Here is a 24842-nt window from a genome sequence, read left to right as displayed (position 1 = left end):
TGAAGGAAAACCAGTCACCATCTGGGCTGTGTGGATTCCAACACCAATGCAGTGTTGGCTGGAGAGCACAGCATCCAGCTGGCTACAGGTGAACCTCTTTCAGAACCTTTCATCACTGAAACAGGGAGCTATAAGCAAGGAAAAAAAAACTCCAGAGAGCTCTGGAGCACCTTTAAAAGGTGGGGGCATTGAACTAGGGCTCTTGTGTATGTTTTTCTTGATTCGTCGCTCAAGACACAAAGCTGGAGAGAGAAAGATGCAGGAGAAATTAACTGAAAGTCATCACTTGGCTCGATCTCAATGAGATGAGGATTTCTAGTGATCCTCGCCCAGGATCTCACAACTTTATCTAAGCCTGCAGATGCCCAGGGGAGAGGTTGCTTTGGATTTCCACAGGGCTGGTGACCACCCGGAAAACTGAAAACTCACAACTAATTCCCAAGAAACAAAGAAAAACCTGCTCTTCATCCCAGTGGGACTTCTGGGGACTAGTTGTCTCAGAAATGGGGCAATACAGGGATGGCTCCATGTCAAATACAGACTGTGGGTAACTGCAATTCATCCATAAAGCTTTCAGTATATTGGTAAATGGCAAGGTGGAAAAGGTTACTCTGGAATATTACTTTGAATAGCTCTGGGAACAAACCCAGCATTCATTTTCAACACTTATTTAGCAAATGATTTGAATAAACTGAGGAAGGCTCGTGCACACATACTGACAGCATTATTTGGTAGATTTGTGCCTCTGCTCCTGAGATAATTTATGGCAAAACAACTCCCAGCAAAGACGATCACTTTCCAGACCGATGAGTGTATTCAACTACCCTTGGGGACAAGGTAACCTCTCGAGATCCCTTCCAGCACAATTTTAGTACCATTTTACACCACAAACTGTTTTCACGCTGGCATTTGCTCTGATTTATCCCTGGCAATAAGTATGTCTAAAAGAGTAATTGATGGAAAGAAAAAACAGACACCCAACAGCAGTTTTCTCGCTCAAGGACAAAGCGAAGTGAAACAACCAAGCACAGAGCTACGGCATTCTCGATCCAAATGTTTTCCAAAACATTTCCAAATGTTTCTCAAAGCTTCCAGATGAAGCTTTCGTAACGAGGCTGCAACCCCTCCAAAGCCTCGGGCATTGAGCGTGGCATCATGGTGTGTTGCAGCAGAGACGCCAAGGAGATGGCTGGTGGTGACTTTGCCAATGACACACCTGCCAAAACACACCCAAGAGCCCTGCACAGAAAACACTGTTCCAAAGAAAAACTGCCTCTGCTTCCTCCACAGGGCATATTCCAATGTGATAGAGCTCAGTTTCTACGTGGGCTTTCAGGAAGAGTCAGTCCCTCTGTACTGAGCACTGGTGAGGCCACACCTCAAGTGCTGTGTCCAGTTCTGGGACCCTCACAACAAGGACACTGAGGTGCTGGAGCATGTCCAGAGAAGGGAAGGGAGCTGGAGAAGGGTCTGGAGAACAAGTCTGATGAGGAGTGGCTGAGGGAGCTGGAGAGGCTCAGCCTGGAGTAAAGGAGGCTCAGGGGAGACCTTCTCACTCTACAACTCCCTGACAGGATGGTGCAGCCAGGTGGGGGTCAGGCTCTGCTCCCAGGGAACAAGGGACAGGACAAAAGGACATGGCCTCAAGCTGCTCCAGGGGAGGTTCAGGTTGGACATCAGGAAGAATTTCTTCACTGAAGGGGTTGTTAAGCATTGGGACAGACTGCCCAGGGCAGTGGTGGAGTCACTGTTCCTGGAGGTGTTCAAGAAATAACTGGGTGTGGCACTCAGTGCTGTGGTTTAGTTGACAAGGTGGTGGTTGATCAAAAATTGGACTCAATGATCTTTGAGGTCTTTTCCAGCTTTAATGATTCTATAAATACATGTGTCCTCACCTTCGCAGCAGGCTTTTGAGTTTATTCCAAGCAGCTTAGGAAGATCCTTCCCTGCTTCTCTTTTGGAATTACAAAAAATAATAATAAAGTAATTCAGTAAAATAATGAAAAAAAAGTTTTAAAGCTACTTATGGAATGGTAAGGAGAGAAAACTATACATTTTCTACACTTAAGCTAAAAATGCTGTAGTTCTGTCCACACACCATCAAACGTGGATGTTTATGGTTATTACACAGAGAAAACTGAGACGGTTGTGGGAGATGCTGGGCTGAGCAGCTCACCACAAGCACAGCAGCCAAAGGACGAGCACTGAGGTCTCAGCAGTGCTCAGCTGCAGGAACTGACCGCTCTGGGGAGGGGGGACTGGCACACAGCTGGTCCCCATCCTCAGCCTCCTCACCCCACTGCTGACACGGCTTCCATCCGTGCCGACGGCCTCACTGGAAACAGCAGCGCCTGTAAAGCAGGGTCTGAGTCCTTCAAAGTCCAAAGCTCATCTCCACCTCTTTCAACATGCTCCTGGACACAATCAAAGCCCCTCCTATCAACTCTACATGGGCTTTGGATTAGACCTTTTGTAGAGTAGGAAAAAAAAGAGCCTTTCTTAAGCATGATAAAGTCTAGACACTACAATATATTTTCCAGCTGATGCAGCAAACCTAAAAAGCCCTCCCTTGATCTCGGACTGTCACGATCAAAGCCATTATCCCATTCGGAGCCCTTCTGAAACTTTAGCTTCCAAATGTGCAAGTTATTTTTAAAATCTAAACCAGGCCAAGCCTCTTGTTTGGAGTTTTATGAGGAAAACGGGGTGTGCTCCTCCCAAACCTTCCCCCACCATGTCTGGAAGTGGCTGGTGGGCACATGGTGGAGGACAAGAGCAGGGAGGGAGCCCCATGTCTGGGGATACCTCAGTGGCACCCAGTGGCCATGATCTGCTTGCATGGGGGGACACAACTGAAGCCCCCAAGGTAGCTATGGTGTGGGGAATATTCCTCATCCTTTACTGAGACAGAGTTTTTGGAGAGCAAACATAATTTGCATCCCCCCCATGCTCAGGATTTGTGCCTGCCTTTGGCACCCCCTGTCACAGAGCATGTCACTCTGGAGACAAAGAAAAGGCAACAGCTTGAGATACTTCCATTTTCTATAGAAATTAAATAAAGCTAAGCACTATGAATTTCCTTTACCAGGTAGTAGGATGGTCAAGTGCACAAATAACATCCAGCTCTGCACCAAGGGACAACCAGCGAAATAAGGGACTCGAAATCATCCTCCAGTCTCTTGGAGCAGTGTTTCAGCTGGCTGAAAGGAAAGAAGAAATACACAGCCCTGCAAAAGAATAGGAAAGCCAAAGGGGCATCACCTCTACCTTAAGTGAGATGCTCAAGGAGCAGTGGTGAAGACCAGCCAGCTCATCCCAGAGCAGCTGGTGTTGTGTGATGAACACCAAAGCTCCTGGCATGCCGTGGCCTCTGCAGGACAGGGAACCTGTGGTCAGTCCCAGTCTCCAAAGCTCACAGTGTCCACACTGGAAAAAACCAAAGGATGTATGGTCTGGAATGATAAGGAGCTTGGGGAGAACTGGAAGGGCTTTTTGAAAGCAGGTGGCCACCAAGCTTCCCCTCCCATGTCCTAGGGTGGACTTTTAATGGGGATATTCTTCAGAGAGAGATGGGGACAGGGGGTGACTCACTGGAGAAAGAAGAGAGCAACACAGAGCATTCACATGCTCCAAAGCTATTTAAAAGCCAAACAAGGCTCCCTAGTGAACACTTAATTTAAGTAAGCGACTCCTAAAGCACCAGGCAAATGAGCCACGTCATCTCCTTTTCCTCCCAGCATCCATCTCCACCACTCTGTCATCTCCCTTCCCCTCCGTGCTTTCACCCTCCTCAACTCCCAGCGGCTCCGCTCCTCCTCCCCACCTCTCCCTCTGCCCAAACCAAGCAGAGCTGTGAAAGGCTGAGTGAAGCAGGCAGGCACACACCAGGAGGATGGGGAATAGACACCTGCCACCCCCTCCAGCATCCCTCACTGTGGCTGCAGGGACTGTGCCAGGCAGGAGCAATGGCTGTGCTGCACATCACACATTCCCAGTGCTTCGGGAGGTGTTGTCTGAACCACCACCAGCTTTCCAGCTGGGTAAACATCAAGGAAAAAATCAGGTTGACAAGCTTTCTTAAGAGTATTTCCATCAAATCAGACTTTTCCCACCTCCACACACACCGGAGCAGAAAGAGAGAAGGCCACCAGCAACGCAGTGCTGGTTGTGACAGTCACCACATCAGTCCCAGAGGGGACAGAGGATTTGCCAGCATCTCTCCAAATTGTTACTCTGGAGCTGGGACAGGATGTGGGGATCATGCCCAACTTCTGCTCTGCCACAGCAGAGTCCAACACATGCTCCATCACCATTGCTCATCTTTACTCTTCCCAACACAGACAGAAGATGGACTTCAACCTCAGCCTTCACACAAGCAGATTTCCCTGGGTCTGCTGAAGCCACCAAAGCCCTGCAGATCCCTTTGGTCCCACCCTGTCCTCGTCCACACCCCTTCCCTCTCATGAGCTTCTTCCAGGGAAGGAGAGCAAAGCCCAGCTGCGCATCCATATCCCTGAGAAGGGCTAACACAAAGCTACCAACCTCAAAAATTTATGGTCCCTCTCACACAGGAAAGCAGAGAAACTGATGGCAAAGGCTGCTTCTGGATTTAAAAGGGTCTAAACCCATCAGGGAAGCAGCGTGCACCCCGAACCCTCGCTCCAAGGGTTTGCACACTGGACATGATAAATGAGGCAGCAAAAGCAGCTGACAAGCCAGCACCTCAGAACTGAACCCTACCACCCCAGCTCAGGAAGAGAGAGAGAAGCCAAGGTGAAAAAAGCAGCCCCACACTGCCATCAGAGCAGGGCCACTCATCTGCTCTCAGTGACAAACACTGAAGGGAAAACATCACGCGATTCACTCAGGCAGCAGGCACGAACCAGGGCTGGGTTCAGCACCTCACCTCTCCCTGCAAGGCTTCCCAGCAATCCCACCCTCCTCTGCAGTGGCTTCCTGTGTCTTTCTCATCTCCTGTGTTAGAGATGGGAAATGTGTGCATTAACAGTCCCCCTTCCCAAACCAAACGTCCAAATACAGCCTGAGAAACAGCTAATTCCCAATCCTGCCAAACTTACAGTGGTAACTTATTTCCAGACAGAGCTGTGATTTTTATAAGGGATACCACTGGGTTAAGGAGTCAAAGCCATAACTGTACGAGTGAAAGCAAAAGCCTTTCATTCCTGTAAGGCCATTTTTTCCCCCTGCTCCTGAAATGACAGGGAGCAACACAGCTCTTGCCAGTTTAGCGGGGTGAAGGCTTGGCTGCAAGCAGCCTCATTAAACTGGCTGGGTCGTTCGTCGCCAATCCAAACACTCAGTCCTCTGATCACCGCATGACGGGCTGGGAACCACAGGCAACTCACAATTAAACCCGTGACAATCAGGAAAAATCCGTACAGCCCTCCCCCAAGCAGAATCCACCAACACCATCCCCACCCTCCCCGCTTCCATTTATTTATTTATTTACTTACTTACACAAGCCGCATGACAGATAACTTGGAGGAAATCAGAGGCTCTAATGATTAAGTGACACTTAGGCAGCCCTCTGGAAGATAAATACGCCCTTTGGTAACCCTGCAACAGAAACAGAAGGTACAAACAGACAGTAACTAATTATTCTGATTAAATCCTGGAAGACCTGAAATACTCGACTGCAGCAGAACAAAGCCAGCATACGAAGGGGCTGCTCATAAAAAAAAATAAGTCACACCCTTTTTTGGAAAGAATTCACCCAAATAAACCTAAGTGCATCTGTGTTGTTTTTGTTTGTGTTTGTGTTTCTTAAGGTCTGGGCAGCTGATAGGAAATCTCTGCCATACCCTGGAGGGATCCCATCGCCTTCAGCTAAAATTAAACTTCAAGGGAAGCGGGCGAAGGCGGCGTCTCCAACCCACCACACACTCGAGGAGCAGCGCGTGGGGGTTTTTCCTCCCTTCCCATCGAAACCAAACGCAGAGGGGTTTTGGATTAAAAGAAATTAAGGAAAGAAATAAATAAGGTGTTCTCCTAAGGAGAAACGCGGGGACAGCAGGTCTACCCCGCTGCTAGGCTGGGAGGGATCTGAGCCAGGAATGAGATGTGGGCAGGTGGGGATGCAGCTGAGTCACAGGGACTGGGCAGGATGCAACATCCAGGATGCTCAGTGTAGCAGTGAGAGGGACTTGCAAAGCCCACCAGCAGCTCATCCACCATCGTGGATGCAGAGTAAGGCACCTGGCTTTATTGTGGCCCAAGACACCAGTGCCAGAAGCCTCTGTTACAGCCCATGTTGCAGACCAAGACAAGGGGATGTGCTCAGCAGACATTCCCGTACTCTCCTTGCCTTGGAGGAAAACCGTAATTTCCCTCCACCCCTTCCCTCTGCCCTCCCCCTGCCACACTAAATGGCAGCAGAGCTCAGGGGAATATTTAATCTCAAACCTCAGTAATCAATCAGTTCACCCTCACGCATGAGAAAGAGTCACAGCGGTAAGCACCAAATCCCATTTCCATCCAGCAATCCGACGGTTTAATTACGTACATAACATTTCCCTTTTAACATAAATCCTGAAGACATCCAGGCAGCCCCCAGGTTGTGGGTGGGGAACAGTGACGGGGAAGAACATGGGGAAGGGGTGGAAGAAAGGGAGGAGAAACCATTATGGCAATTATTTAAAATGACAACTTTATATGGCTGCTCCACTTTGTTGTTGGCATAGCCATGCTTTGACCTTGCGTTTGCTGTCCCAGAGGATGGGCGACAAGCCCAACATCCAAGCCTTGCCACCAGAAGCTGCATCTGTTTCATTCCAACACACCAGCAAACATGTGGAAAAAAGGGCATGGAAAATGCAAGATAGGCACACCTGGAAAGGCCGTGATACAAATAACAGCAACAGAGCCTCTGCACTGGTGCTGCCAGACTTACTCCAAAGCCTGCTCACTTCAAAGGGAGCCTTCCTAGCTGGGTCTGAGCAGGTTTGGGATCACTCCCTGCCAACACCTGTTATTTCCAAGTGCAAGAATGGCTGGACCAGCAGGACCATCACACAGCTGCCAGTGCAACAGGTAGGCAGCTGTGAGCTACATCCCTCCTTCGCCCAACCAGACCAGTCCCGAGGGGCACAGCTCACGAACGGCCATGTTGAAATACATACATATTGTTTTTAAATATAAACACATGCGCAGACTTTTCTAATATATAGGAACAAAAGAGGGGACACCCCGCTGAAACCCCATGTGCAGCTCCACTGCTCCCACAGCAACGAAGGAAACGAGAAGCAGAGACCAGGCAGGCACCCGCTCGCCATGGCGTGTTCTGGCTCTGGGAATGTTTCTGGATTCTCCAGCTTGAGCTCTGACCGCCAAGAGATACAAAATGGTTTCAGAGCCTCTCTGGAGGAGAAGTGGAGGGGTCCCTGGGGGCTCAGCCAGGCAGGTGGAACGGGATGGAGAGGTGGGCTCCAGGTGCTCATGGGGATGGCTGACCCAGTCCATGCCCCACCAGGTCAGAGGCCTTCAAAGCACCCATTGTGCACAAGAAGAGGCCAGGAACAACCCCAAACACCCAGTGCACAGCAGAAAGCAAGGTCCCCTCATCCATCCATGACCACAGTTGCAGCCTCACCAGACCACAGTGCTCGGACAAAGCAAGGGAAACAAGCTCAGGACTGCGGGGGGTTGGGGTTACCTTTGACTTCTCTATTGTAGCAGGGCTGTGTTTCTGAACCCTCTTTTTTTCCAGGCAGATCCAGTGGCAGGCTTTGTAAAAACATGTGCATTGCTTCCAAAGGGCTCATAAAAGCAGCTTTTGGAAGGGGAGGTGGCACAAAGCAACAGGAGTTTTTCAATTCCTCTTGAGAGGAAGCATCACTCAGAAACCTGAAAGAAAAACCTACCTGTAACCCAGATTTCCGCACTGTGGTTTCCTTCAAAGGCCAGTGCTCCCACCACTCCCTTTTTTTTGGCTTCTCTTTCCCCAGGATCTGTAACATCAGGAAATGCTTGGAACAACGGACTAAGCCCTCAAACTCCACACACAGGGAAACGATTGCTCTTACACCCTCCCTGAACTCTTCAGCCCACAGCAGGAGGCACACAATTAACAGGGATCAGGCACCATCAGATGCTTGCAGCGTGTTCCCAGAGGATCCAGCTGTATCCTCATCCTCTCCCAAAGAGCAGAACTTCACAGTGCAATTCAGGACAGAGATACTCTGTGCAGTATCTAGAGCAAATTAAACCTCCCAGGCACAGCAGCAAGCATGGATTTATTGATTCATGGAAAAAGTCCTTATAAATTACTTCATTCAGATCAACGGGACAAGACAAAACGAGGACTCTCCTCATCAGTGAGAGGTTGCACTGCTATCGTTCCAGTCCCACTTTCCAGAAGAAATCACTTTTTCAGAGCAGACATTTCTTACAGGGCTTTGGGGGGCTGGCAGAGGGCAACACAGAGGCCAGTGCAGATCTGTGTCACATCTCACCTGGTCCCTACCTCTCTGCCCCACAGCAGGCAGAGCCAACAGATGATTTTTAAAAGCAAATAGGAAAAAACACTGCTTGACATCAGTTTCACATGTACAGAAACTCCATCCACACCTGCTTGCTGGCTTACACAGGGCTGCAGCCGCCAGGTGGGATGGGAGACAGAGGCTGCTGCCCCCAGCAGCATCCCAAACCCTGCCCCAGCCACCTCTCCAGGGTGTCCTCGCTGTGGAACAGGGAAGTGGGACTGCTTCTCTTGTGAGATGTGGCACAGATCCTCTTCTGCATTGTCCTCCTCCAGCTTCTAGAGAAGCTACGAGAGAAGTGTTTGCTCTGAAAGGGATTTCTCCTGGAGTATGGGGCTCCCAAACACTACCGCTTTTTAATCTTATCTGCTTCTCTTGCTACTGATGGCTTAATGTGCTTTCATTAAGCTCAAACTCCCTTCAGGGCTACCTGTGGTCTGCAGGCAGGATGCTGAGCCAAGGCTAAGGCCACTTTCTGCAAGTGTTTGTTCCAGTGGCTAAATGCAGCTCAAATATAAATAAATATCCAGATGTTCCTGTGCCTTGTTCAGGATAGCATGCACCTGGCTTTGGCTTCCAGGCATGGGCTGTTTGGCGGGCTGAAGAGCTGCTGGATGCCATTTTACAGCTTCTTGATGAAAAGGCAAGAGGACCATTCCCATTCCCCAGCACACAACATTTCCCCAGCTTTTATGCAGCACTTCCCTGCACGCTCATCAGTCAAACCAGGGTCAGGCACTGCCCTTCCACCATGGGTTCAGCAGCTCCCAAACTGCCTCATTTCCTAATCACAGCTGAAAAGGCTATTCCACAGCTCCAAATCACTGCCTGTGCTCCCCCTCTTCAGATCACCTCCTAGCTCTGAAAATCAGCACCAGCCCGAGGCCCACTTTAAAACAACTCCAAGACGCTGAGTCACCGGTACCCACCGAGGGCTTCTAGGAATGCCTCCGCCTCCTGTGAACTCCCCCGCTGGAAACATTAAAACTACAATTATCTCAGCAGATTAATAATGAGTACAGCATCTCTGGCAGCAGTCTGAGGCAGGGACTCCCAGCAGCAATGAGTTCAAGTTACCAAGGCACACAGGCACACACAGCTGTGTTTGTGGTCCCCGCTGATCAGGTCACCTCCGCCCTGCCACGCTGCCTCACCCCTTCCCTGAAACACACCCCATTTCCCTCGGCACTGATCTGTATTTCGATAAACAAACGTGTCTCCTCACATCTTTTCACTGAACCCACCACTGAGGGGCTGCCATTCCCACATGCATTGGCTTTGCAGAGGTGTGATGTGGTCCCTTGCCTCCTCCCAGCCCCAGGGCACAGCTCCTGGCTCTCCAGAATCCTCCTGGCTTAGGGACCAAGCAAGGGCGGGGAGGTGAGATCTCATCTTTCCGAGGTGGAAATTGACCCCACAGTGGAGTGCTGCTCTGCTCCAGAGACACCGGGAAAGGACAAACTGCCCTGCCCCTGGAGAGCAATTCTCTGCTTCCCTGAACTAACAAACTCAGGCACTGCCATAGAAGATGAGGAGCTGATCTTTCAAGTGTCATGCTTTTCCCCTATTTTATCTGAAGTTTGGGGCAGGCACCAATTTCTTCTCTCTGGTGACCTGTAATAGAACCTGAGCGAACAGCATGAAGTTGTGTCAGGGGAGGTTTAGGCTGAATATTAGGAAAAGGCTCTTCCCCCAGAGGGTGGTCAGGCACTGGAAAAGGCTCCCCAGGGCAGTGGTGACAGCACCAGCCTGAGAGAGCTCAAGGTATATTTGGACAACACTCTCAGGCACAGGGTGTGATTCTTGGGGTGTCCTGGGCAGGGCTGGAGTTGGACTCAAAGATCGTTGAGGGTCTCTTCCAGCTCAGGACATTTTATGCTTCTATGGTAATTTACCTCCCCTCTCCATCTGTAAGCCAAATCAGGGATAAAGCAGGTCAGTGGCTCATTATTTTAGGAACCATGATGAGACTTTTTTTTTTTTTTAATTAAAGGGAAACTCATTCACTTAAACATTTCAATTGGCTTAATTATCCCAATCCAGGAGTTTGCTGGTGCGTTTTTTGCTTTGTTTGTTTTTAAATAACAGAAGTAATCATCTCGGGGAAGGCAAACGCCCATTTCTCACCGAAGTCATCCAGGCTTTTCTCAGCATCCTGGGACAGAGGAGCAGGAGAGTGTGAAGGGCTGGCACACCACACCACCAGCACAGAGGTGGATAAGAGGGTTAAATCCAGCTGCTCAGAGATAAGCTGGTTACACACAGAAGGACAGCAAATGGGGGAATATAGATTTGCCAACCTCCAGCAAATATCTGCACGAGGCACTTGCATGGCTGACACCGGGTATTTAACTCAGAAGTTGCTAATATTAGAGACCCTGAAGCCACATTTCACTAAAGCTCTCCTTATGAACTGCTTTCTTGGTTCCTCTGAAGCCTGCAACAGTGAGGGCTGAAAAGTTAAAATGACTCTTGGCTTTGAGGCCAGCACGGCAGGGAAGATGCAGCAGCACATTTTACCTTTTCTGGTCTTTCAAGGACCCTTGTGAGGCCAAACACAGAAGAGTCTGAGATGCTGCCACACAAGACAAACCTCAGGAGAAAAAGCAACCAAAGGCCCACCCAGCAGCTCTGGCAGAGCACTCACACAGACAGAACAGGGTGCAAACAGGTATCCCCCAACACACAGCCTCCTGATCTTAGTCCCAGGCACATAATTCCCACATGGTACCTTTGGACTAACGCATTAAATTTCACCACTGGCATTTAATTTCCCTTTTGCCTTCCAAGACTAAAACTTCTTCCAACTGCTGCTCAAGCTTTTTATTTTCCTTTGCATCCAGAAATACTGAACTGCTGCTTCTGGGAATTATGCAAAGATGGAGAGGGACCTTTTCGCTGCCCCGAAGCCACCAGCCATGCCCAGGTAGGTGCAGCTCAGCCACTAAACTTCAGAACCTGTCAGACAGAGCTTATGGCTATGCTGGGATTCCTCATGCTTCCAAAACCTGCATCACACAAAAATCCAGAGCTGCAGACCTCCACACAGCTGCCCATCGAGCATCCCACACCTTGGCCCTGGTCCAGATACAGATATGCAGGAGAGAGCAACGCAAGTCTCAGCCGTGGGATGTCCCAATCCCGCTCTTCTCCCAGCTCCATGCAGAGACAGCCAGCTGCATCCCACATTAGTGTGTTTTCCATAATCAAAAAAGGAGTTAGCCTCCATAACCACAACTCAAAGGGTATATTTAGCTCAACTGGAAGACAAAGGAGATCATGTCCACCGCAGATTAAATTAGCTGGGCCTGCTTACGCCAGGAGCGCCCGTCTGCCATCCACCGCAGCTCCCACGGATTTATTCCTAGCTCCACACTTTAGTGGTCCCCCACGGAGGAACAGACATGCTCCATAAAAGCTCTGAAATGCAAAGAGGTGGAAGAGTGGGTCCAACAGGTTCCCAAAGCCTTGGGCAGGACACAGTCTCTCGCAAGGGTCTGTGTCACCTGTCTAGACCCTGGAGCCATGGTACAGGATGAGGTGCAGGAACTCATAGTGGGCTGCACCTCCTTTAGCCCACAGTGAGGAAGAGGATGGCAGGGGACAATGGGGGACCCTCTGAAATCACCCTGAAGCCCAGCTCCAGTGTGTCCCCTGCACCCCAGCACAGTACAGGAGGAGAGCGAGGACATTTCCCTCATGGTCTTCAGGACCTTTCCTTCAGATCTTCCCCCCAGGAAGAGGCTCATTTCTCCTGCCTAATTTCCATGGGTATAATTTCATCCCCCACCTCCTTCGCTGCAGTCTCACGCAACTCAAAGACACAGACAAAGACGTGGTTATTTTTACGTTTTCCTCCCAAGAGATGGTATCTCCACGGCGCACAGCTGCCATGCCACATCAGATCACTGCACCGAACTGCCTCGGCCCCACGACAGCAGGATGAAGTCCAGGGGACACCCTGCCACCAGGTATTTTTCTGTCTCACTGGCATCAAAACTCCCCAGCTTTTCAGTAAAGAGCATCCCAAAAAAACAAAACAGCACCAGCCCGGAAGCTTGTTCCAGCCCCTCTCTTCATAACTCCCTCCCAAGCACCAAAACCATCTTCCAGTCATCCAGCTTTTGATTTTTCTGAGGCTTTTGCAGTTGTCATGGACCCCTGGAAGGCACTTGCCTCATCTGGATCCAGGTCTTCACGGATTCAGGATTCCAAAGTTGACCCAAATTTCCCCAGCACAGGAAGTGACTGGGTTTCACCATGCCATGATGTCGAGGTCCACAAGACCTTAACCTCCTTGATATGGCACATGGGCTTCAGCACAACATGGAATGTCCTTAGACCTACACCTCTTATTGGGCACTTTTACACGGGGAGAAGAAAAAAAGCAGCACTTCCACGAATAACCCATGAGCTTTTGCAATTTAAAGAGCGGGGAGATAGAGAACAAAATGCAGGGAAAAGCTGGTTTGTGCACCCCTAGGAGAGGACCAAGCGGGGCACAAGGGTGGTCTGCTGCATATTGCAGCACATCTGCAGCACCCTGCAAGTTCACCCAGTGTTTTCCTTTCCCCCTTGCCCTGAGACCAGTCTCGCCATTATTTGTCCATAACAGCAAGGCTAGGCATCAGGGAAGAAGGTATCACCTGTGCACAGCTTATCTGTAGCTACTTTACAAATACAAGTGATCATAATGAATGTTCGCACCCTAAAAGAAATCCTAGCGCCCTTCCCCCTCCTACACCTCCCAAAGCAGAGCACAAATCCAGCTGCTCTGCAACCTTATCTTGATGCAGAAACAGTCTGGGACAGAGATAGAAGGGTTCCCCGGAGGCACAGCTTATTAAAGGCATCTTTCCTTAGTCAGTTCTCTTCACAAACACCACACTGAAGCGCCGTTCCCGGACTGGTTTTCATCACAGCAGCAGCAACACCCCCAGTCTGGCGACGTCGTGTGTCCCCCTGGAAAGCCACAGGGTTTTTCCAGGCTAAAAAGCAACCTAAGACCAGACAGATACACCCAGGCCAAGGCACTCTGGGGGACCCGCAGCTGAGAGTAACAAGGAGCTCCCAGGGATGTCACAGGAATGGGGGCCAGCACAGTAATGAAGTCCACGGGATGTTCCCTCTTTATCCAGCAGCTTTTCCTGCGACGCCACGCCTGCTACCGCAGGGGGACTGCACACTTGCAGTCAGAAACTCCTAATCCGAGGTTTCAAGAACCGGAGCTACAAAACAACCACACAAAGAGGCAGCAGCTCACACGCATCCCGGGAACCTCCTCGCAGCCAACGCCTCTCTGTTTATCCAACACGCGATCTTCACTCGTTCAGCTATTTTCATCCCACCCTGCTATTAATGGATGCAGGAGGCAGTTGGGTGAGGCGTTCGACAAAAATCTCATTTAGAGATCAAGACAAGCTTAATTGGTTTCTAGCCAGACCTGCACAAAGATGGGTTACTCCACAAATACAGTTGCTAATCTGCCCATTATACTCCCTAAGCTCCCACCCACAAAGAAAAAGAAAATAAAGCAAAGATGCACAAAGGAATGCAGGATTTTGAGCGTGTTACTTCCAGCGAGGAACACATCGCGAGTGGTGAATTCTGCAAGAACAAGGGCTTGGCTTTTCTTTGAAGGAAAAGGATAACCAAGCAGTAAACAAAATAACAAAAAGACCTAACATAGATTAAATCTGCATTTTCCACAGGCAATCCCCAGCCATTTTGGGTTGAAGAGCATTTCCAGCAGCTATTGTTTCTGTGGGCAGGCAGAAGCAGGGGAAAAGCTTACAAGGCCAAGGAGATGTCATGTCACAAGTGACAGAGTAGAAAGGATGGGGAACCTCGTGATTAAAAAGCACAGGACTGAAACCCTGGAGAGCTGAATTCACTTCCGAACTTGGCTGTAAAAAAAAAAAAAAAAAAAAAAAAAAAATTAAATTCGCGAATTTCCTGTGTGATCACATCCTAGATGATTTATGCAAAACCTGGTGTTGAAAAGCCAAGGGAGGGGGAAGGAAGCAGGAGGAGGAAGGGGAAGACACGGTCTTGTGAGCTTTTAATAAGCTTGGGGTTAGACCAGCACTGGCAAGCTGTGAACACGTATCTGTGCTGGGCACTGCATGACATGGAACTGGTGCTGGAAAAGCACCAAGCATCCCATGAGCTCTCAGCTAAGTGATTGCTCTGCCCTGCTGCTCTGCCCAGGTGTGTGCCATGGGCTCACAGCACCACAGCCCCAACAGCAGCTTCTGTAACGCAGGACTCCCAACAGAAACACAGCCATGTGCAAAATGGAAAGGTTAGGGATGGTTTCCCCTCCTGGAGCTACACGAGAATTTAAAAACAAGAGCATAAAGCTGTCCCCCGAATGCAGCCTGTTACCAATGAGACACAGCCCAGTTCCAGCGCTGCAGAGCGGCTGCAGCGGCGGCACAGGTAGAGGCAGGCAATGAAAGGGTCGTTTGGTCATAACCTTCTCCCCTTGTGCAGCAGCCCGGGACTCCCAGCTCCAGCAGAGAAGGCCTGTTTATTTTCCTGAAAGCCAGCCAGTTCTGCTAGGCGGGAAGTGCTGCACCCAAGGGAGAGCTGAGCTGCAGATCCTCCAGCAGGACAGAGCCAAAAACAAGGCCAGCGCCAGAAAGGACAGCAGTCCTGTGCTTGGGACCTTTACAGCAACATCCCTTGAGCTCCAGAGCACCTTTGCGGGGCCTTTTGCAGCAGGCGAGTTTGGAATGGCCCAGAGAGACACAGAGGTGTCTTTCCAAGACCTTCAGCCACAACTGGTGCTTACAGATCCAAGGCTTGGTGCAAACAGCAGCCCGGTCTCTGGCCTTGGACAAGAGCTTCCAGGCATGAAGATACAGGGCTGGTGCTGTCCCAAAACGGTGCTGTGGGAAACCCAGGGTGAAGAGATTCAAACTTTTCCTTTCAGCAGCAAGACAAGCTGTAATTAACAGCACTGAGTCCATCCCAGGGGCTGGATAAGGACATTCCCGTGACATATCTGACAAGGTGACTGTTGGATGTGTTTTCTTTGGCTTTTTTCCCCCCTGGAAAAATGAGCACCCATTTTTCACTGGTTTTTTTGCTCCCAACTCCAAGTTGCCTGGAGTCAGTTTCCCAGAGTAAGGGATACAATTCAGAACACACTGTAACAGCCCATTACCACAGCTGGAGCTTGGGTCTTGCCATCTCCAGGGATGGATCCCTCCTTAATTGTCCAACACCCCATGGCATACTGGGAATGCCAGACCCCAAAGACACAGTCTCGCCCTGATTTTCACCAAAACGAAAAACATAGTCCAAACCACAAGGCAAAGGTAAAAGAAAAACATGAGGCAACGGAGCTACAGCTGTGAGACACATCATCACCACTGTCTCACGTGTCTCTCATCTAGTTCAGTCTCATCCCCAGAGCAAAACCAACAAAGCTTCCTGTGATGCAACTAAAAGCAATCCTTTGGAAATCAATTCAGAGAATTTTGAGGCTGAAGTCCCTCTATACTCTCTTGTTCTCAGGATGAAAGCTGTCACGCTATAGAATGGCTTGAAAAGCCTGGATGTAAGATAAGTCCTGGTGTGCCAACTAAGGAAATGGCACAATTTCGTGACTAGGTAACCCAAATCACAGCCTGTCACACATCACTGCGCTTTGAACACAACTATGACCACCACTGCATCAATTAAGAACTGACAAATTTTGCTGAACCCGATAAGTGGAAAAGCAGCACGTAATACAGAAGTAAATAGGGAAAAAACGATGAGCATAAAGGCACAATTCCAGCCCCAGCCCCAAAAGCAGACCGACTATAGGGATTACAATATTTAGCATGCTCCAAAAATTTTCCTCAACATCTTTTTGCTCCCTGTGATGGGCAGGGATTTCTCATGGCTCCGGAGCCACCAGTTATTTCACATGCAATTTGCCAGCAGCACTCTCCATGGAAAAACACATGGAGCTCATAAATGGATCTGAGTGGTCCCCAAAAAGCTTCCAGTCTCCTTTGCAGGGTGTCTCCAAAATGCTGGGACAAGGAGATAGCACAATGAGGTCTGAAAACCAATCTCCCAGACCCAGAGAGCTTTGGTAAGCAAATGGCTTGCAAAAAGTTTCTGTCAGAACACCCATTTGAAGCGCTGGCATTGTAAACAAGGTTGCTCCAGAGGCACCTGGGATTAGCACTGTTCAAACAGTCCTTGGCGTGACTTACCGGAGCGCCCAGGAACAGATTTGCAAGTTCAGCTTTTCTCCTGCCTGACGCTTGCCCGGCACCACGGAACAACACCCGAGCTCCCACGGCCTTAACCCTGCTGTCTCCTACACGGAGGCTGAGACACAGGGATGGGCATGGCAGGAGCCCTGCGCTCGACTGTAGGACTTGATGGAAGAAGAAAACCCAAGGAGGCATCACCGTGGGGCTGCTTTTTTCCGTGTTGCTGGATGGGATCCAGCACCAGGCTGTCCATGAGCAAGCTGGGTGAGTGTCCCTCTGCAGAGGCACAGCAGCTGAAAGCGATGCATGGGATATGCAAGGAGAAAGGTGCCAGGCCATACAGGGCAGCTGAGAAACACCAGGCACCCAAAAGGCTTACCCTGATATCAAGGCACAGAGCAGCCTCTCTTCCCCGCACTGGGCACACAAGCCAAGACATTCCTCATGCCTCGGGGGCAGAGGGAAGGAAACCTCAGTCAATGAAGCGTCCTTTGCATTCGATTCCTGTGGAAGCGAGGCACGGCAAAGGTATCCACCTTCCCTGACACATCTCCCCCATCCTCAACTCTGGCGAGATGCTGCTGTGGTTTCCAGGAACAGCAGCATGAAACAACAGGAACGTGAAGGATGACTGGAGTCACGGGAGGGAAAGCTTTATACAAACAGATTTACAGTCACTTCCATCCACACAAGCATCCTTGAAGGAAACAGCTGCACCAGACCGTGGCTGACGCAGACTCCCCAGGATGGGACATGAGTTCACAGCTCCTCTAAGCACCATTCATTAAGTTGATGCTGAGGCCAAGCAAAGAACAAGCACTCAGAAAAAAAAAAGAAACAAAACACCACACCTCATGGCAAGGTAAAAGTCAGGTGGATGTGCAGCTCCAGAGAGCTGCCTCAGAAAGGTCTGGACAAAAGAAACACTCAGGAGCAGCAGCAGGGCAGACCTACCATGGACTGAACTCTATGTCACACAACCATCTGAGCAAGAAAACGTCCTCCTGCACTGCCTCCATGGCCATGCCACAGCAAACAATTCATCTTGCTTGTCTGGGGTGGGGAAAATGGTCTCTGGACTGTTTCTCAGTCCTCCTCCTCCTCCCTGCTGGAGCTGAGAGGAAAGCCTACCAACAGAGTTTGCCTGTAACAGGCACCAAACTGCTAGAAAATCACCTGAGCAACATAAAACATTTTTCCACACCCCCCCCGTAACGCACTGCATCCTCCTTCTCACACCTCAGACCTGAGTGGCTGCAGATCCCAGCCCTGAACGATGCCACTCTGAATCCCCCACTTCCACACTCCACTTTTCTTTGATTTTAATGACAAGTACTGTCCTCTCCTCCCAGCCCAAGTGGTGCAAAGCTGGCTCCCAGGTGCAGAACACAGTCCCAGCTCCCCTCCCCTGCAGCCTCAACGTCGGGGCAGTTGTGTTCCTGTCCAAAAACAGTGTGAGGATTCTCCTGCTTAGTGACAGTCTACCCTCAAATGCTCAACCCTACAACCTCTGCGAATGCCCTGCTCGCTAGAAGGGGAGGCAAGCTGATCCTCGCTCTTGCAAAGCATCGAAGGAACCAACACCCTGCAGAGCCTTCCCCAAAAGCTGCCAAGCTCCATAGCTCAGTTTTGCATATTGGTACAGAGCCCAGCTGCTGGTGTTTCACACACCACCCCCCAGAGTCTGCCTCTGAATGGCACGATTTTGAATTGCTTCCTCCTGCCATACTGCCCCAAGGCAGGATCTGCCAGCAGCCCAGCCCATTGCACGGGAAACAGGATGAATGCCCCATGTGAAAGACAAGCAGCAGGGAGCAAGGAACACCAGGAGATCCCACTGTGTTTTCCTCTGCTCTCCTAGGGCTGGGCACAGGTCAGGTGGATTAATTGGGTCCTTCCCCTCTCTTTATCTCACTGATCTCTGGCTGTTGCCAAGTTGTTTTGAGCTTTGGCATGGCTGCTTTCCACCCAGGGCCTGCGCAAAAGGGGATGAGGAGCCTCAGCGCAGAATTCCTGGCAGCAGTCCAAACCCAGAGGTCGGTAATTGGGTTACTGGGTTCAGCTTCTGAAAACCGTCCCTTCAGGAGGTGTGGTAAAGGCAGGCACAGTCGCCTTCACCACCGCAGACAGAGCCGGACGCTCCTGCGGCTCCTCCACCACACCCTCCACACCTTATTTCATTACGCTCTCATAAAAGCACTCGGTGGCACAGGGACAGAGCAGCCCTGGCTTCCACGCAAGCTGCGTGCATGGGGGAGACATGATTCAGGTAAGCAGCACATAGCTGAAAGCACATCGCTATGCAGTGCTCAGCCCCAGGAATGCAGAAGGGAAACATGAAGCCACTTGTCTGGCACGGCAAATAACCCTTCAATCATCCGCCAGGCCCTGCCGGGGAGCTCTCGGCACTCTGGGTTGGGAAAGACAAGGATGTCTCCAGCTAGCAACACATCAGCTCTTACCAACCGCACAACAACGCGTTGCTGCGCTTCCTCCCTGTCCGTAAGTGAGCTCCAAATACAAAAAATAAAAATCCAAGCAGCAGCGAAGGAAGTGGCAGGTACTCCAGGAAGAGGTGAGGTTTGAAGAGCAACCAGCATTAGCACCAACCAGCACTGGCACGATGAGCAGCTGGTGGGTAAGAACACGCCTGTCCAACAGCGCCCTGCCAGTGGGTCACAGCAATGTTTTGAACACAGTCTCTCAAGGCAACTCATGAGGAGCAGAACATCGAGAAACCTACTGAGTCACGGTCACACCGACTCACCAGTGAGTGTCTCTAGGCTGGGCCACCCCATCCAGTTTGGCTGACTCAGGAAGGCACCATGAGCAACCTCCTTGCCCAGGTGCTCCAGGCAGCACAAACTTCCTTCATTTAACGCATTTACAACAAACTCCCCCCAAAAGGCTGGGGGTGAACGCAGGAGGGAGCACAAACAGGATGGGGTAATCAGAGACTCACATGAGGGCACAGAGGTTGCTCCAGACCTGGGCACAGCATGGGACAGATGCCCTTGGGAATGACCCCACCTGACCCCACCATGAGGAAAACACAGGCCAGATGTTCAGACAACTTCAGGCATTAATTTGGTTAATTTGCTATAATTCAGGTGGCTGGTGTTCAGGCCACACCAATCATGAAACAAAGCACTGTCAGCTCAGATCCTGAAACTCTTCACTCAACTAACCACGTCCTCATGGTCTGCCAGGCCGCTTCTCTCATTTCCATCTCCTTTGGTTTTCTTCTCAGTGGCCACAAAGATCTGAAAGCTTTATGACTCACTGAGCCGAGATTTTCTGTGCTACCCCAGAACTTCTGGTTCCTCAGTGTATTCCAGAATGCTATGACATGCCACAAGGACAGAAGATACCGAGTGCAAATGGTCTCCTGAGAGGGCAGGAGGGTAAGTAGGCACCAGCATAGCTTTTCTCCCAGTTGAGGAAGAAAGGAAAGAAGAATCAAAGGCAAAGAGCAAATCACAACATGTATCTGGCAAGGAGCTGTGGAGCCTCTAATTTCTGCATTAAATAGAAAGTCGGAAATCATAGAATCACAGAATGATTTGGGTTGGAACAGACTTTAAAGACCATCTAGTTCCAACCCCTTCCTCTAGTTTAGGTTGCATAAAGAATATGTCATGTAAGGTGAGCGAACTAATCCAATACTCAGAAGAGCTTCTGCCGGAATATTTAACAACTTTCCAACCCTTAACTAGTTGTTTCTCTCATCCCCTAGCACGATAAACACATAGAGCGAGTAAATCTATGTGACTTACCATCTAAATTAACCAACACACAAGTCAGGATCAGGCATTCAGTATTTCTGCCCCAATTTACAGCCCTTTGCTCAGATCAGCTCCTTTTTTTTCAGGATGGTACTTGACATCTGTTGTGTTGCATGAGTGAAAAGTACATATATGATTATCTTAAAAGAAAGAGGGGAAAAAAATCAATATGGACATGATTTGAATTTTATGGCATTCAGCTGCCACAACTTGCAACTAAACAGCTGTCCCAGCAGGTCCATGCAAGCTTAACAGCACAGCAGTAAAACACACGGTTTTTCTTTCCCTTTTAAAAGGGTTTTACTTATATAAAAAAAGTATATTTTTATAAGAAAATAAATTGCAGGTTGAAGAATCGTAGTTAGGTCACACTCAATTCCAGCAGAACAAGCACATCCTGCTTCACATGGCCTCACCAGTCACTCCACGGCAGTGGCAGCTTTCTGAAGCCAAGTTAAGATATTTAATTACCAGCATCAAGTCAGAAACCAAAGCGTCCAACAAAATCCTCATTTGTGAGCGAAGCCTGCAGAAATGTCGTTGAGCAGGCTTTGGCAATCTGCAGAGCTGACAGCTGGATGCCCTGGCTTATCGACTGCTAGAGCACAGGCGGAAAAAAGCTCTGAATAGTTGCAGTGCCGAGCAAGCCTTCAAGGCAGCCCCTCCAGCCTCTTAGAAAGGCTCACAGAAATAGGCAAGCTTCATTTATTAATACTTCAGAGATAAAAGTGGCCATGTAGGAGCAGCTCAGTGGGTGTCTGTGCAGGAGGAGGATGGGCAGAAGACCACCCGCTCTGGGTGGTGCATCTGTCAGGATCCCCATGCAAACAGTTCAGGTTATAAATGCACCAGGTATGTTTTCAACTTGGGCATGTGGTGGGCTGCTCCAAGTGCATCAGCCAAAGACCTTTAAGGATGAACCCAGCAGGGATAGTCAGTGCATGGAAACTTCAAAGCAGGAAGATGGAGCGAGAGGAGCCACGCTCCTGGCTGGCTGACAAACAGAACTTGTGGGAAGCCCAGCTGCCCAACAGCTCCATGTCACCCCTGCCTCGGGTTCCTCAGCTGTGACATGACAGTGCGGGAAAAAGAGGAGGAAAAAACCAAAACAAAGCACAGAAGCACAGGGAGATAAACATGATCCAGTTAGACCGGCTGTCCCCCGGTCTTGCCTGTCCTCACCGGAGGAGCCAGCCTGCCATGGCTGTCCCTTTCCTGCTCCCTCCTGCACCCCTGCCACAAACAAAGGGTCAGATAAGGAGCCAGCTCAGGTCAAGACCGGTTTGACTCTGTTTCAAGCCCAAGGGAGCGGATTCAGTGCTGATTTTACACCTCACCCATCCTGTTTGCCTCCCCGGAGCAGAGGCCAGGACATGGAGCAGGGTGCACGCCTGGCTGGCTGGACCCAAAAATCCTGAGGCCGTGTCAGGGCACCGCCGGCAGAGCCACACACCAGCTGAGCACTGGCCAGAGCCGGGAAGCGTCACTGCTTCCTCCTGTTCCGGTGTCACACAACGTTGGGCGGTCGGAGATCATGGACTTTGGCTTTTGCTTCCTGCTCCTGACAGAGCAGGGGCAGGTCCCGGCACATGCCCATGGGGAGAGCAGGGCGAGTCACTCATTAATCGAGGAACAGCAAGGTGGATGTCTGACCCTCGGGGCTTGGGGGAAAACGCACGCCAAAACAAACTCCAGTGCTCATGGAAAAAGGTCCAGATGCTGCAGGACCCATTTACTTCTAATGGGACTCAAAGAGGGGCAGGCAGGGAATGCCAATAGCTTTGGAATAGCTTTGTTTTTGGCAAGGGAGGATAACAAGGTTGCACCACGGTTCACCACTGAGGCATTAATACACATCAGCACCTGATTTTGTACGTAGTCTCAGAATCAACCTCCAGAGGGGAGAAAAAGGAAAACACCAGTTTCTCCCTCTCCATGCTGCCGGGAGAAGCTGGCTGGCTGTACAATGCCAGGCATCTGCAGTGCTCAGGCCTGGTCAAAGCCACTGAGGCAGCCTGTGCCATGGGCTCCCCTCTCCCCAGCACCAGGAAAAGGGGACTTGGCTGCACCCCATGATCTTCCACCTGCCTCTGGTTTCCACAGGGAGCCCCTTGCCCCCACTTTGGCAGCACAGCCCTGTTGGTTCACATGGCTTTTGTCAGGAGGCACATTATCATCCATCTTTGCCTTAAATTAACCTTGATCACTTAAGGATGCAGAAAGACTGTTTCACACCAGCACCAATGCAAGAGGCAGCATGATGTGAAAGACACACGAGCGTTGCAGACCCTAGGGACAAAACCTCCCTGATCACACTGAAGACTTTGTGCCAAGCAAAAGATCAGGATCCAACCACAGCCATCGCACACCAGTGGCAGTGGGTGCCAACCCCCGAGGCTCCATGCAGCAAGGGCATTGTCCCTCCTCCTTGCAGACCCCTGACCGGAATCTCCCAGAATTTTTGGGCGGCTGCAGCCAATGACAGACCGCACCTCCCCACCTGGTGCCTGAGCCACACACCTGCTTGTAGCCAAGCCATAGCCCAACACCGGCACATGCCAAAATCCTACTCCCACCCCAGCTCCCACATCAAAGCATCGGCTGGACCAGAGCACGCCTGCAGCAAAATGTGTGACACCAGCACCAGAGCCTCGGCACATACAGACGACGGGGCAGCCCCAACTGCTGTGCCTATGGGGAGGCACTCAGGAGGCTGAGACCCCCCAAAGCCCGCGGGAGCCCCATCAGGGGGGTCATATCGGTGGTGTGGGAGTCGCCGCAGGGGTGGGAGCCGCCGTGCCAGCCGGCGCCGGGGCTGCAGCAGCCTCCGGAGGCGTTGCCATGGAGAAGGCAGCGCAGCAGCAGCATCCCGCATCCCACGCCCCCGCGTGGGCGCCCCCTCCTCGGCGACCACCGGGCCGGGCACCGCCTGGGACACGCCGGGGCCGGGGACACGCCGTGCTTCGGGGCGCCGGCAGCGAGGCGGACGCCGCGGGGCCCGGGCGATCCCCCCGGGGCAACAGCTCCACGCAGCGCCCGGGGCGGGGTGGGACGCGGGCTCGCCTCCCTCCCCACGGCTTGGAAAAGGCAGAAAAGCCCCGGCCCTCGCCCCGCTGCCGGCGCTCCGGAACCCCTCCCCAGCACGGCCGCGGGGTACGGGAGAAGGGCAACACGCTCCGCCAAAAGCCCCCAGAAGCCGAAAGGGGAGGAGCGCCGAGGGGCTCGGAGGACTCACCGCAGCGCGGCCGCCGTTCCTGCCGGGGCGGAGGGCTCGCTGCCCGCGGTCCGCCCGCCGTTCCTGCCGGGGCGGAGGGCTCGCTGCCCGCGGCCCGCCCGCCGTACCTGCCGGCGCGGCGCTGCGCTGCGCGGAGCCCGCCCGGCCCCTGCCCACAATGGGCCGCGCCCGCCCCGCCCGGCGCGCTGGCGTCAGCGCCCGCCCGCCGCCGGGAGTTGTAGTGACGCGCGGGGCGGGGGCTCCGCAACCGGGGGTGCCGTTCTGGGGGTACCGCACCACGGGTACCGCACCAGGGGCACTGCCGGGGGTGCCGCACCAAAGGTACCGCACTAGGAGTACCGCACTAGGGATGCTGCAAAGGGTGTACGGCACCGGGGGTACAGCAGTCGGGACAACGCACCAGGGGTACCGCACCCGGGGTGCCGCACCGGGGTTTCTGCACCGGGGACACCGCACCGGGACCCCCGCGCGGAGCGCTGCGGGCCCCGGCACTGCCCGTGCTGCAGAGAAGGCGGAGGGCAAGCGGGAGGGTCCCGCTGCCGCCGAGCGGCGAAGATAAAGTTTCACCCGGCTGGCGACATGGGTGACACGGACATGCGGGGTCTGCGTCGCAGCTGCCTGGCAGAGGCCTCCCAAGCTGTGGCATTCTCCTCTTGGATTTAAGAAATCAATTTTCCAGGGGTTCCCATTTCATGCGAATCAGAGCAGCAATTGGATACACGGTTGGATTCCCACATGCATGGGAATAACCTCGCTGCATGAGATGGCAGAAGGAGCAGTTAGTGGTCTTGGTGCAAATCAAAACTCACATCAAGTTAATAGCGTGGAACATTTTACCTTAAGTAAACTTTTTTTCTGGATAAGAGGTCAAGCTTTTTACATCTTGTATAGTTGTTTTTTCTTTCTTGGCAACAGCTATATGGGAAGGTCTGAAAGGCAGGAAGGGATTTACGGTGATTGTGTTTCATATGGAGTCTGCACAAAAATTGATACAAAGGAGAAGCCAGTGTTGGAAAAGTAAAGAAAGAGCATTCTTAGAGGAGTTGATACCAACTCATGGAGTAAAATTATAGAATCACAGAAGGGCTTGGGTTGAAAGGGACCT

At 51.4% G+C, this 24842-nt stretch overlaps 1 protein-coding gene across 4 annotated transcripts in view; it reads right to left on the bottom strand.

Annotated features, from left to right (window-relative positions):
- Positions 1-23840, bottom strand: part of DAAM1 (dishevelled associated activator of morphogenesis 1) — a 90272-nt gene extending 66432 nt beyond the window's left edge. The window contains exons 1-2 of one of the 4 annotated variants that reach the window (XM_032111548.1): positions 23738-23840; positions 5475-5577 (exon numbers count right to left, since the gene is read on the bottom strand). The gene's annotated coding sequence lies outside the window, so the exon portion shown is untranslated. Of the gene's footprint in view, positions 1-5474; positions 5578-7672; positions 7738-23737 lie in introns of those variants that run through there. The other 3 variants (XM_032111549.1, XM_032111551.1, XM_032111550.1) reach the window with 3 other exon arrangements.
- Between the last annotated feature and the right edge of the window lie 1002 nt (positions 23841-24842).

This window comes from Corvus moneduloides, chromosome 6, assembly GCF_009650955.1.
Source record: "Corvus moneduloides isolate bCorMon1 chromosome 6, bCorMon1.pri, whole genome shotgun sequence".
In the NCBI taxonomy this organism is placed as follows: Eukaryota; Metazoa; Chordata; class Aves; order Passeriformes; family Corvidae; genus Corvus; species Corvus moneduloides.
This window is presented reverse-complemented; position numbering and strand designations above follow the sequence as displayed.